This window comes from Crinia signifera, chromosome 5 (assembly GCF_055691185.1).
Source record: "Crinia signifera chromosome 5, ASM5569118v1, whole genome shotgun sequence".
NCBI lineage: Eukaryota > Metazoa > Chordata > Amphibia > Anura > Myobatrachidae > Crinia > Crinia signifera.
This window is the reverse complement of record NC_139221.1, coordinates 318747432-318761955: the sequence shown is the minus strand read 5'-3', so window position 1 is coordinate 318761955 and position 14524 is coordinate 318747432. Positions and strand designations below refer to the sequence as shown.

Genomic DNA, 14524 nt, shown 5'->3' with positions numbered 1-14524 from the left:
CTGCGCTATATAAGACGCTGTAACGGAATCTGCTGCGCTATATAAGACGCTGTAACGGAATCTGCTGCGCTATATAAGACGCTGTAACGGAATCTGCTGCGATATATAAGACGCTGTAACGGAATCTGCTGCGCTATATAAGACGCTGTAACGGAATCTGCTGCGCTATATAAGACACTGTAAATAAATAAATAAACGTTGACTGTTTCACCTGTACATTCTATATGTCGGTATTTTGTCCTTGTCAGTATTTTAAATGTCGGGATTTTGACCCTGTCGGAATTTTGACCGTCGGGATTTCATACCGAATCCGCTGTGAGTGTGACTCTGCGTGTGGCAGAGCTTGCTGTGAGTGTGACTCTGCGTGTGGCAGAGCTTGCTGTGAGTGTGACTCTGCGTGTGGCAGAGCTTGCTGTGAGTGTGACTCTGCGTGTGGCAGAGCTTGCTGTGAGTGTGACTCTGCGTGTGGCAGAGCTTGCTGTGAGTGTGACTCTGCGTGTGGCAGAGCTTGCTGTGAGTGTGACTCTGCGTGTGGCAGAGCTTGCTGTGAGTGTGACTCTGCGTGTGGCAGAGCTTGCTGTGAGTGTGACTCTGCGTGTGGCAGAGCTTGCTGTGAGTGTGACTCTGCGTGTGGCAGAGCTTGCTGTGAGTGTGACTCTGCGTGTGGCAGAGCTTGCTGTGAGTGTGACTCTGCGTGTGGCAGAGCTTGCTGTGAGTGTGACTCTGCGTGTGGCAGAGCTTGCTGTGAGTGTGACTCTGCGTGTGGCAGAGCTTGCTGTGAGTGTGACTCTGCGTGTGGCAGAGCTTGCTGTGAGTGTGACTCTGCGTGTGGCAGAGCTTGCTGTGAGTGTGACTCTGCGTGTGGCAGAGCTTGCTGTGAGTGTGACTCTGCGTGTGGCAGAGCTTGCTGTGAGTGTGACTCTGCGTGTGGCAGAGCTTGCTGTGAGTGTGACTCTGCGTGTGGCAGAGCTTGCTGTGAGTGTGACTCTGCGTGTGGCAGAGCTTGCTGTGAGTGTGACTCTGCGTGTGGCAGAGCTTGCTGTGAGTGTGACTCTGCGTGTGGCAGAGCTTGCTGTGAGTGTGACTCTGCGTGTGGCAGAGCTTGCTGTGAGTGTGACTCTGCGTGTGGCAGAGCTTGCTGTGAGTGTGACTCTGCGTGTGGCAGAGCTTGCTGTGAGTGTGACTCTGCGTGTGGCAGAGCTTGCTGTGAGTGTGACTCTGCGTGTGGCAGAGCTTGCTGTGAGTGTGACTCTGCGTGTGGCAGAGCTTGCTGTGAGTGTGACCCTGCGTGTGGCAGAGCTTGCTGTGAGTGTGACTGCGTGTGGCAGAGGTTGCTGCTAGTGTGACCCTGTGTGTGGCAGAGCTTTCTGTGAGTGTGACCCTGCGTGTGGCAGAGCTTGCTGTGAGTGTGACTGTGTGTGTGGCAGAGGTTGCAGTGAGCGTGACTCTGTGTGTGGCAGAGTTTGCTGTGAGTGTGGCTGTGTGTGTAGCAGAGCTTGCAGTAAGTGTGACTGTGTGTGGCAGAGCTTGCTGTGAGTGTGACTCTGTGCTTGCTGTGAGTGTGACTCTACATGTGGCTGAGCTTGCTGTGAGTGTAAGTCTGTGCTTGCTGTGAGTGTGACCCTGCATGTGGCAGAGCTTGCTGTGAGTGTGACTGCGTGTGGCAGAGCTGGCTGTGAGTGTGACTGTGTGTGGCAGAGCTGGCTGTGAGTGTGATTGTGTGTAGCAGATAGGGTTACCAACTCATCCCTTTAATTCGGGACACATATTAATTACACAGGTTCTGTGGCTGGCTGACTTCAGGACTCCATTTCACCTGGTTTTAATCAGCCACAGACCCTGTGTAATTGATATGTGTCCCAGATTAAAGGGATGAGTTGGTAACCCTAGTAGCAGAGGATGATTGCAGAGCTTGCTGTGAGTGTGACTGCGTGTGGCAGAGCTGGCTGTGAGTGTGACTGTGTGTGGCAGAGCTGGCTGTGAGTGTGATTGTGTGTAGCAGAGGATGATTGCAGAGCTTGCTGTGAGTGTGACTGCGTGTGGCAGAGCTGGCTGTGAGTGTGACTGTGTGTGGCAGAGCTGGCTGTGAGTGTGATTGTGTGTAGCAGAGGATGATTGCAGAGCTTGCTGTGGGTGTTATTCTGCATGTGGCAGAGATTACTATGCATGTGCATTTTCCACAAGTGTGACTTGTAGCTGTAGGGGGATGGACTGGGCATGGACAATTAGGGGCAATGCTTTGCCTTGGGGTGCCTAGAGACCTGGGTCACAGGGCACACAGAAAGAAGCTGCCCCCTCTGTAAGCAGCGCAGACTTATAGGAATCGGCTGCATGCGGCCAGTTTGCAGAAGATTGTGGTGGTCCTGGTCCTGTTGTCCCCCCACAATAACAGACCTGCAGGACAGTAAATAAAACAAGGTGGTCCTAGCACCCCTGGACCATTTTCCCCACTCACCCACCTTCACCTAGCGGGTTTCCGATGCACTTCACCTGTTGGCGCATCACACCAGCCTCCCTGTGCAGGCAAAGCTGAGAAAACAGATTTAAATGACATAAGTGCAATGAATTATATAATGGAAAAAAGATTTGCTGCAAACCCTAAATGAAATGTAAATGAAATGCTATGTCTGATGCTCGTCCCTGCTTGTCTGCGGCGGCAGATTTCCAGCAAGCCGGTATCCTGATCAGCCTGTCATGATGGATAGTGCGAGGTTGCTATGTAGTCAGGCGAGCGTAGACTGAGGTATCTATCACAGGGGGCTCTGCGCTCTCTGGGGGAAATGTAATAGGATGAGAGATTCAGAAAGTGACAGATTTGGTAAGAAACCTCCATTTTTTTTATTTAAACGGCAATCATTTACACTGCGAAAGCAGTGTGATTTTGCAGTGTAAATGATTGCCGCTTTAAAAATACTGGACATTTCTGAATCTTTCATCCTATTACATTTCACCCTAGGGATGTAGTTCATGTATTGATCAATGTCATTTAATTGATCAATTTTTATTAACTGCAGCCCCCAGCTTGGGACCCCACTTTTTCTGCTGGTCCTACTCTGCCCCATCTGCAGTGCAGCATGGTTATATCCATTAGAGAGAGAATTTGCTTTTGCCATTGAACCAGATTGAGGCCCTGAAGGGGTGCACACACACACACACACACACAAATCGATATCGAATGGTTTTTAAGATGCTTTCGATGTGATGCGTGCACCCGTTTTCTCTATATATCGAAAAGAAAAATAGACTGTGCAGGCAAGGAAATATCTAATTTGATCCAATAAATCGAATGTGTACCCTATGTCTTGAATGCACATTGAATTCGATATCGAAATCAATATTGAATTCTAAAGTGCAGATCGAATGTGAGATCGAAAGGAAGGCAAAGGCCAAAATGGAATTGCAGAAATCAAAAAGTAAAATTGATGCGTGTACACACCTTAAGACAGTGGTCAGGGAACTCGGTCCTCATTACCCCACGCAGTGCATGTTTTGCAGGTCTCCTCACAGAATCACAAGTGAAATAATTAACTCCACCTGCGGACCTTATAAAATGTGTCTGTGAGTAATTAGTACACTTGTGCACCTGCTGGGTTACCAGCAAAACATGCACTGTGTGGGGTCATGAGGACCGAGTTCCCTGACCACTGGCTTAAGACCTTGTGGAGCTCAAGACCAGTGACCAATCCTGCTCCTCTAGGAGCACTACAGTCCAGTGTTTAAGGATAGCCATGTTAGAGCACAGGTACCTTAATTAGTGCCTGTTAATTTGATTTAAAAATCTGTGCTCACGCAGATCACTAATACCCCTTTTACACCATGGACGTTGATGAGCGGCGGTGTAAATGGCGCACTTTTTTGGGGGGGAATGCTACCCTGGTCCTGACCAGGGTGGAACACGGTGGGGACCCGGGTAATTTGGGCAGTGTAAACGAGAAACCTAGGTCAGGACCTGTTCACTGCAATGGAAAAGCCGGTGCTGGGAGATGGTCTCATTGCGTGCGGCCTGTTATGAAAGTGGTATTAGTCACTAAGCGGCCCGTTGATCATTGTGTATTTGTGGCTATTTGTGATTTGCTGCAATGATCAAGTATCCCACAAATCCCCCCATAGATTTCTATCAGGGACGCGACGCTGCCTGACCAACATATGGAACGCATGCGCAATCCACAAATGGGTCGACACGAAATAGCACATCCACGGACCGATGTGCAGTGTGCCGCACCGTGCCACGGAATAAGATACATCTGTGTTATTAAAAAAAAAAAAATTCCTTATTTTTTTTTTTTTTTACCTGCAAAGAGAGCACCTTCCTGCCCCCTCTGTGTGATCCCTCCAGGTATAAATGCTCCAAAACCTGTATGTTCCTGATATGAACAGCACTGTCTCCGGGGGTCTGCACCCACAAGCATCACACACACAGTCCAGGCAATACAGTCCACACCGCATCAGTGCTGCTTCACCATGCACAGTGCACAGTTAGAGGAGCAGCCAGATGGAGAGAGGGGGACCCCTGTGCTCAATGTGCTGCGGGCTGGGGGCGCACTGGAGCTGCTGCTGCTGGAAGTGGAGCAGATGAGGAGGAGCTGAGCCTCCTATGTTTAGCTTTTTCTCTCCAATCCACGTGGCTGCTGTAGCAAGTATATTAGAGTCGCAGCCAGGGAGGCTGCATGCATTGCATTGCAAGGGAGAAGCCTGTGATTAAGGGAGGGCAGAGGTGCCTGTGCAGGAGGATCCCTGTGCAATCTGCCAGTGCTTGGAGGCTGCTGGAGGAGGACTCTGCACTCACTGCTGCTGCTGCTGGTAAATTGCTCTTCTTCTCATTCCTCTTTTGTTTGTGCTCCCATTGTAGGATGTGTGTGCCTCAGACAAAGGGGGGACTCTGCTAGACATGTGTGGGCAGGCTGGCAGCATCAGGGTGAGCAGGCTGGATGAGCCAGCACTCTGTAACCATGCGGGGAGGAGGCAGGCTGGGAGCTAATGGGGTGGCATGTCTTGGACCCTCTGCCAGCCTTGGTGAACAGCATTTGGGATATGGTGCAATGAGGATGACTGGGCATGGCTTGGGCAGGCTAGGTGATCGGGCACAGCGGAGGGGCAGGGAAAGTGAACTCGCTGTGGGGGTGACTGTATTGTGGGCATGAGGTGGAAAAGCCACCCATGGACCGCTTGCTGCATTTTGGTCCGGAGTGGGGGAGAAGCCTGGCCTCTCTGCTGGTGGTCAGTGTCCTGTGCCCTGCTGAGATTGGAGGGACGTGTAGCGGAATGGGAGATGTTTTCCACAACTTTATCCGAAGTATTTACCATTGGGGAAATACACAGCAGCTGGGGACACAAGCATGTGCTCATCATGTATGATTGTGCTTAGTATGTGGCATTAGGTCTGTGTGTAACATATGAGTCCAGCCTGATCCAAGCTTCTATAGCACCAGCCACAGTAAACCCATGACCCCCACCCTCCCCCAGGGCTCAGATCCTTGTAGTCACAAGCTTATTAGCAGCTTGTAGCTTTACAGCTATAATCTGTTTGGTACAAAATGATTCTTCTGATTTTGCATTGGATACTGCCCGGGTTCCCAACAGTTCCTCTTTCCCAGTACATACAAGTCCATCTGTTCCCCTGCATTGTTGCGAATGGGTTAAATGTAGCGTTTTACTTTGTCGATGACGTCACCGGTGAACTTGTAATAACTCTGCTGGTAACTGTTTTTTTTTTTTTTTGTTTTTTTTTAAGGAGGGGGGGCGCTACAGGATGTGGAACTGTCCCCTACCAGATGCTTCTTGTTGTGGGGGTCTGGCTGTCAGTATCAGATTTCGGGGAGGGATAGTTTACAATGGAATTTGTGGGGAGGGGGGCTTGTGGTGGTAGTATTAACTCTGTGATTGCCATTGACATGAGCCAGCCAGCTAAAGGACTCTATTGATTGAAAATATATACTTGTTCCCCCACTTTTTTAATGGAGTGGTATAAAACATTGTGGTTTGTTTTTATGTTACTGTTTGTATTTTGTTTTATATTAAAAGTGACAGCGGATCATCCCTGGTGTACGTAGCGTTATGTGTAAGGTTTACGTGGTCTTATTTAATATTTCATGATATGAGTCCCAGTATAACTGTATCCCTGGTGTAGGTTTCTCTGATATTTGTTGCATTTTTTTATTTAGTAGGATTAACAAAGTATTTGTGCGCATCTGGTTTTATTTCATTGAAGTTTTTGATAGCCAAAAAACGAACCTGTTCCGTTCCTGTAACCCAGCGGTTCTCAAACTGTGGGTCCTGACCACCTCAGCATGGGTCACGACTCCATGTTGCTGATCTTTAGGCTAATGTGTCTGGAGGGGGACAAGGTATAACTCGTTAAGCAAACACCCACTGCTTCCCACTTCCATCACCCTGTCACCCTTTTGCGTCCCCTCTATTATCCACTGCCTCCCTGTCAAAAGCAGTCACCTCACTTCACACATTCAGTAGTAACTTGCTGGGGTCCTGTATTAATTTGTATTGTCTGATGGGGGTCCCAGAGCAAAATAGTTTGAGCACCCCTGCTGTAACCGAAGGGTGATGGTTAATCGTCATGGCAAGCCATGTGCAGTGCCTCTAGAAAGTATTCACAGCCGTTTATTTTTTCCATATGTTGTTATGTTACAGCCCTTTAATGGAATAAATTAAGGTACTTATGTAGTATCTGGGCTGCCGATTTCTAAATCGGGTCGGATCGGGAGATCGCATCGCATGCGACCATGCGATTCGATGCGATGCGATGCGATGACCCGATTTTTCCATAGGAATCAATGTTAAAATGGACTGAGTCCATTTTAACATGGAATTCAATGGGAAAAATGGGTCCTTTTCATACCCCTACTATCCAAGTGGGCATGGAGTTGGATATAAACCTGTGGCGAGCGTAGCGAGCCACCGAGCCCGAAGCGTGGCGAGCGAAGCGAGCCCCGCGAGGGGACGAATACCGTCCCCTCGCGGGGCTCGCTTCGCTCGCCACGCTTCGGGCTCGGTGGCTCGCTACGCTCGCCACAGGTTTATATCCAACTCCATGCCCACTTGGATAGTAGGGGTATGAAAAGGACCCATTTTTCCATAGGAATCATTTTAACATTGATTCCTATGGAAAAATCGGGTCATCGCATCCGATATCGGATGCGATGCGATATCGCATCGCATCGCATCTGATTGTATGCCTTAACTTAAGGCATACAATCAAAAAATCGGCAGCCCAGATACTACATAAGTACCTAAATTAATTGTTCCCTAAAAAATTCTACACACTCTCCCATAAAGGCAATGTGAAAATGTTTTGGCAGATTTTTGCATATTCATAAAAAAAAAAAATATCACATGTACATAAGTATTCACAGCCTTTGACATGAAGCTCAAAATTGAGCCCAGGTGCATCCTGTTTACACTGATCATCCTTAACCCTTTGTTGCAAATTTGCTATATACCCATATACATGAAATATACCATTACATGCAATGTTCCCTCTAATTTTTGAAGGCTGTGTGCGGCAAAAGATTTTGGCTGTGCAACTTTGGAAGGAAATTTAAAGGTACTCTTTACTTATGCTGGCCACACATCAGACCAACTTTCCTCCAACCAACCAACTAGTTGATCGGATGGAATAAAAACCTGGTACTGGATAGGAGCAAATGTAATTTATAATGAAGTAATGTGTTTCCCAAATCGGAAAATGGACAACAACTGTCACTCAGACAATGTACTGTAGTTGGACCTATTTGATTTAAACAATTTCTCTGAATAAATTCTGTCCATTCTCCTGAGTTTGTGAACACATTGCTTATTGACATTTGCCCCCAAACAGTACCAGATTTTCAGTCCAACCAACTAGTTGGATGGTTGGAGGAAAGTTGGTCTGATGTGTGGCCAGCATTAGAAGGGCGCCCATCTCGGGCATTGAATGCACTAAAAAATCAGGTGCGATGCGACAGACGAGATGCCCGAGATTTCCCATAGGGAACAATGTTAAATGTCTCAATTGACCCTATTTTCCTGTTCAATGCCTCAATTGACCCAATTTTTCCATAGAAAACAATGTTAAATGGGCCACAGAGGCCAAATAGGCACCCTGAAGTGAATAATGGCCACCCGAATTGTTAACGCCACCCCACGATCAACGTCAACCCGAAGCGTGGCGAGCGCAGCGGTACGCGTCCTACGACCTTTTCATACCCCCACTATCCACGTCGGCGTGGAGTTGAGAATAGAAAGTGTGGCGAGCGCAGCGAGCCACCGAGCCCGAAGCGTGGCGAGCGCACGCGGATACCTTCACAGGTATCCGCGTCCCCTCGCGGGCTTCACAGCTGTCCGCGTACGCTCGCTGCACTCGCCACGCTTCGGGCTCGCTGCGCTCGCCACACTTTCTATTCTCAACTCCACGCCGACGTGGATAGTGGGGGTATGAAAAGGTTGTAGGACGCGTACCGCCGCCCCTCGCGGGCTCGCTGCGCTCGCCACGCATCGGGTTGACGTTGATCGTGGGGTGGCGTTAACAATTCGGGTGGCCATTATACACTTCAGGGTGCCTATTTGGCCTCTGTGGCCCATTTAACATTGTTTCCTATGGAAAAATCGGGTCAATTGAGGCATTGAACAGGAAAATTGGGTCAATTGAGACATTTAACATTGTTCCCTATGGGAAATCTCGGGCATCTCGTCGGTTGATCGTACCCGATTTTTTAGTGCATTCAATGCCCGAGATTTTTTACTAACGATGCCCACGATCAAAATCGTGGGCGCCCTTCTAAGTAAAGAGTACCAATTTAAATTTTTGTGCGTCACTTATATATAACTGGAAAATTACGTTCAGCATTTGTGTTAAACTTTACATCAAAATGATATTGAACATTTAAACATTCAAAACACTGCACACAATGTAGTTAATGGGTGAAACACACATTAATTGAGTCCACAACTGCAAAAAGGGACCACTGCTGTTTGTGCGCTCAATTGTAATGTCTGTGCGCACGCTCGTCAAGTTGTGTGCGCGCGCACGTGCGCACAGCTTAGAGGGAACACTGATTACATGGTGTATCACATTTGCTACAGAGCGTTTTTTTTTTTTTTTAGTTTTTTTTTCAAAATCTTATTTTATGCCTGTGATTTTTTTTTCCCCCATTATTTTTCCTTGTCCGTACAATACACAAGAAGAATGAAAATATTAATTTTTTTTTAAATCAAGCAACAAAGGGTTAAGATGTTCTTGTAGCTTAATTTTAGTCCACCTGTGGTAAATTCAGTTGATTGGACATGATGTGGAAAGGACACACCTGTCTATTTAAAGTCCCATACTTGACCGTACATGTCAGATTACAAATCAAGCATGATGTCAAAAGAATTGTCTGTAGACCTCAAAATCTAGGGAAGGGTATGGAAAAATATCTGATGGTGCCAATGAACACAGTGGCCTCCATCATCCGTAAATGGATGACGTTCTGAACCACTAGGACGACTCCTAGAGTTGGCTGGTTGTCTAAACCGAGGGATCAGGGGAGAAGTGCCCTAGTTAGGGAGGTGACCAAAACCTGGTCACTATGTCGGAGCTACAGCATTCCTGGAGCGAGGAGAACCTTTCAGAATGACAACCATCTCTGCAACAATCCACCAATCAGGACTGTATGGTAGAGTGGCCAGACGGAAGCTGCTCCTCAGTAAAAAGCACATGGCAGCCCACCTGAAGGACTCTCAACCAATGAGAACCCTAATTCTCTGGACTGATGAGACCAAGATTGAACTATTTGGCATGACTGCCAGGCGTCCTGTTGGGTGGAAACCAGGCACCAGACCAATTCCATCCCTACAGTGAAGCATGGTGGTGGTGGCAACATTCTGTGGGGATGTTGCTGATTGACAGGAACTGGAAGACTAGTCAGGATAGATAGAGGGTAAGATGAATGCAGCAATGTACAGAGACCTCCTGGATAAAAACCTGCTCCTGACCTCCGACTGGGGGGAATGTGGTCCTGGTGATCTTTCAGCAGGACAATGAACCTAAGCCACAGACAAGATATCACAAGAGTGGCTTCAGGACAACTCTGTGACTGTCCCAGAGTGGCCCAGCCAGAGTCCAGACTTGAATCCGATTGAACGTATTTGGAAAGATCTGACCATGGCTGTGCACCGACGCTTCCCATCCAACCTGGTGGAGCTTGGGAGGTGCTGCAACGAGGAATGGGCGAAACTACCCAAAGGAACAGTAGATGTGCCGCACTTGTGGCATTATATAAAAAAAAGACTTGAGGCTGTAATTGCTGCCAAAGGTGCATCAACAAAGTATTGAGCAAAGGCTGTGAATACTTATGTACATATGATTTCTTTCGTTTATAATAAATTGGCAAAAATCTTCCAAAAACGTTTTTCACGTCATTATGGTCATTGTGTGTAGAATTTTGAAGGAAAATTCAATTTATTCCATTTTGAAATAAGGCTGTAACATAACAAAAGGGTGGAAAAAGTGAAGCGCTGTGAATACTTCCGGATGCACTGTAAGTTTTCGTTGGCTTTCTAGTCGGAGGGCTTCACAATACATCGCTGCAGATAGCATCTGGTATTTACTGAAACGCGCACTGACTTTGTGACAACTACCATTCTTCTGGTCTGTGGGGTCTTGGAGCTAATAGGAGATCACATCCAAATTGCATACTCTTGAGAGCTCTGTTGCTGCCTGTACCGATTGGCTGGAATAATGGGCATTCTGAATGAGCTGCTAAGTACTCTGATTATGTAACCGTGTGACTTGCTGAGACTTGCTGGTTAGAGAAGCTTTAACTTGTTTCCAAGCACTTACCCGAGCGAGTGCTGGATCATCCGTACAGTTCAAACATTCGCTAGAAAACCTCCAAGCTTTATTGTACGTTTTACAAGAGTGACTTGTACAAGGTGAACCGTGTTTGCTCCTGACCTACGCATGTTCTGCGCCCCTTGGACCCGTGATGGGACGAACGCTATGACGCCCTTGACAAGATAGCGGGTTTGGACCCACACTCTCTGTGTAGGTTTTTATAAAGTCCCAAGCAAGTTAACCCTTTAAGTGCCAAGCGAATTTGTCAAAATTGGTGCGACAATTGGCAAGCGAACATTTTTATTCATCGTAATGTTTACCTTTTTATATAGGAAATATCTTTTTTACAAAATATATATATATAGATTTTTTTTTTTTTTTTTTTTATTTGAATCTATATAACAAATGCGTGAGACGCTGGCATTTTTAGCAGATATTTTGTGCATCTCACAGATGTTGGCACTCAAAGGGTTAAAGTAGATCATTCAGTGCCAACAAAGGGTCCTAGATAGAAGTTCTAACTGCAAAACGAATAGTCTATCCCTATTTAGAAGTCTTTGCCGGCAGTTGTGATGACACACATGTTAACATATTGACGATAGGAGCTTTAAGGTTTGGCTTGAATTGTGTCGGCATTATCAAGTTAAGGTTGTCGACATTATGAACATGTTTTTTTTTTTTTTGTCTGTCAACGTGTTGAAATAGTTGACATCACCCTTGAAAAGGACAAATGTTTGTCTAAATTGATGAAAATTATTCCAAAAATCTCTCTTGCTGGAGACTCTTCTTTGATTCCTTATCAATGTGAAGGCAACATCGCACTTGTACGCTTAGCAGCTGTGTCCGAAATTCAGTATACAGGACTTGGGTTTAAAAAGGGTTAACGTTTAGCATTTTATTGGTTGCCGGTTTTGCTGTGGGGCGTAAACTAGATCTTTATTTCTTCTGATTCAGGAGATGCAGAATATTTTGATAATGGAACCCTTTATGGATGACAACCAGTGATTCTGCTCTGGCTGGTATTCAATGCGGGGCGGCGAGGGGGTTTGTACGGCGAAGATGGCTTTTCCTCGCCAAAAACAAGCCACCCTCGCCATCAAACACGCTCCCCGTATTCAACGTAAGGGAGAAATCCTCGCCGTGAGAGGACGGTGAGGATCCCCTTGAACACCGAGGTTTGCTGCATTTTGTAGTGAGCCCCGCCGTTTTAATGGCCACACTCGCCGTTTCCACCTCGCCTAATGGAACCAACAAGGTGGAAATGGCAAGTGAAGGGGAGTGCGTTGAATACTCTGATGGCAAGCTATCGGCACTGCTCACCGTCGGAGCATTGAATTCCCCTTCATATGTATATGTTCACTAACCTCATTAGGCCATGTCCCGGTACTGATTGTAATGGTTTAAAAATTTTTTTTTTTTTTTTTATTGTGGCAATATGTAGAACAGTTTGCTGCATGCATTTATTATAATCAATATTGTGTGTTATTTACAAACCTATGATAAACAGGCTTCCAAGGAATTTACAATCTAAAGATAAAGCATACAGACGGGAAGCTGTCATGGCAGACTTTGTCCAGAACATCGTTGATGAGTCATTGATTGTAACTTTGTAAATACGGCCAGACTGCAATACTACCTGTAGCAGTAAGGAGCAGAGTGGCTGACACTTTATCCCTCTCCAGTTAATCTATATATTTAGCTGCCCAAGGGTTAAACATTATTTGGGTGTGTGAGAAAACTGTACAGTTTTAAGCCGCACACAAAGTACTTGGTCAGAAAGTGAACCTCCTCGATTAGGGGTTGTGATTCTAGCCATGCTGTTACAAACTAAAGCTGGCCATACATCTACAGATCGATTTGTCAGATTGGACTGGTTGGAACAAAAACATGGTAATATCTGAGTCAGTTTTCCAGCATTTCAAAGCAAATGGTCAACTGTCACTTGCGCTCATCCATTACCAGGATTTTGTTCCAGCCAGATCTGCCAATCTATCTGTAGATGTATGGCCAGCTTTAGTTTATACATCTACAATGCAAAAGCTTCGAAAGCTAGTCTGCTACCTTGTGTTTGTGCATGTGTGAGTGAGAAATATCTAGTTTCACTCGCTACCAACAGTTGGCAGTGTTTCGAGGACACTGCCTAACTGGCTCCTGGCACAGTGTACTACATGGTAGGGAATTTAGTTCTGTGGATCAGGGACCCATACAGGTGCTACAGGATCTAATACTATGTAACTGGCAGTCCATTCTATATATAGTGAATGCCTAATGTTAAATAGAACTCATTTTATATTAGATTGTAAGCCTTTGGGAGAAGGTACTTTTTTTTTTTTTTTTTTTTTTTTTCTCATTTTGATTTGAAGGCGTATTTCTCTTTTGAGAAACTTTCCGGCAGTGACCCTCTTTAACTAACTGGCTAGTCGCTTCTATTGAACAAGCCGGGAGATTTGTTAACGTTAACAACCACTAGTCCTGGATGTGGCCACTGAATCAATCGTTTGCATGATCACACAGTGTGTATGCACTATACCGTTTGTCCGGGAGATCAAGGGAAATTGCCGGCATTGCATCATTTTGTACCCAGCTTTAGACCGATAATGTAATTCCCGCCAGTCCCTGACCCACTAGGGGGCACAACCAGATGTATCAAGCTTCAAAAATTGGAAAGTTGTAAAAAAAACTAGCCAATCTGCTCCTACCTGTCAGTTTTTGAACCCAGCCTGTAACATGACAGGTACGAGCTGATTGGCTGGCTGTTTATCACTCTCTGTGTGCACCCGCGGGATCGTGCACACGATCTGTCAAAATTGCACACATCGTTCAGGTGTATGGCCAGCTTTAGAGTTGGGGGCACGACCATAATTAAATGAGACTGATTTACCATAGACCAACTGGGAATGCATGTGCCAATTTACCTTGCATTTAACCAGCAGAGATTATGGGTGTGGCAGACACTAAACGATGCCAAAACAATTAGAGTGGAAAACTTTAATATCCCAGAGGGCAACTCTGATGAAGAGCCTCTAGGATATATATCTGGGTATTTTGCAACCATTGTGCTTTTATGTGTCACTTAATCTTCTAATTAAACAACAACCAATAAAACATGTGGTAGGGAATATAGATTGTAAGCTCTACTGAGTCTGATGTGAATGGTCAAATATTCTCTGTAAAGCGCTGCGGAATCTGTGTGCGCTATATAAGAAACTGCTAATGAATAATAAAACCCCCAAAACAATAGTCAATGTTCACCGCAGCTAATACACTGATAAGCTTACAGTGTAACCAGCTATTAAATGTTGTAATTGTATTCGCACACACACTTGCATTGTTGGGCAGTGAAAAGGAAAATAATTATTTTGTGTCCACATTCTATTTAGTTGTCCAGACCTACATCTAACATAATTGCACAATCCGAGTTTGATTTTTACACTGCTTTCACATTGCAGAAACGGGTATTGACCCTGTATTCTTAAATGGGACTTTAAAACGGGTCTGAACCTTAAGACCTTTCACATTGCAGGTGAAAACCGTTTTAAAAAGCATTTAATACCATTCACACATTCAACCTGTTTAACCCGCAAGGGACACGTTTCAAGCCATAGAAATAGAGCCATTCACACTGCCTAAAAAACGGCTTTGAAACGTGTAGGACTCTGCTTTTTAAACGTGTTGAAATACCAGTTAACTTTAACCGGTAAATCAACTCTGGCACCT

General features: G+C 45.8%; 1 protein-coding gene across 1 annotated transcript in view; it reads left to right on the top strand.

Moving 5' to 3' along the window:
• The first annotated feature begins 4633 nt into the window (after window positions 1-4633).
• Window positions 4634-14524, top strand: part of ST3GAL1 (ST3 beta-galactoside alpha-2,3-sialyltransferase 1) — a 114751-nt gene continuing 104860 nt past the window's right edge. The window contains exon 1 of the mRNA XM_083144884.1: window positions 4634-4800. The gene's annotated coding sequence lies outside the window, so the exon portion shown is untranslated. The remainder of the gene's footprint in view (window positions 4801-14524) is intronic.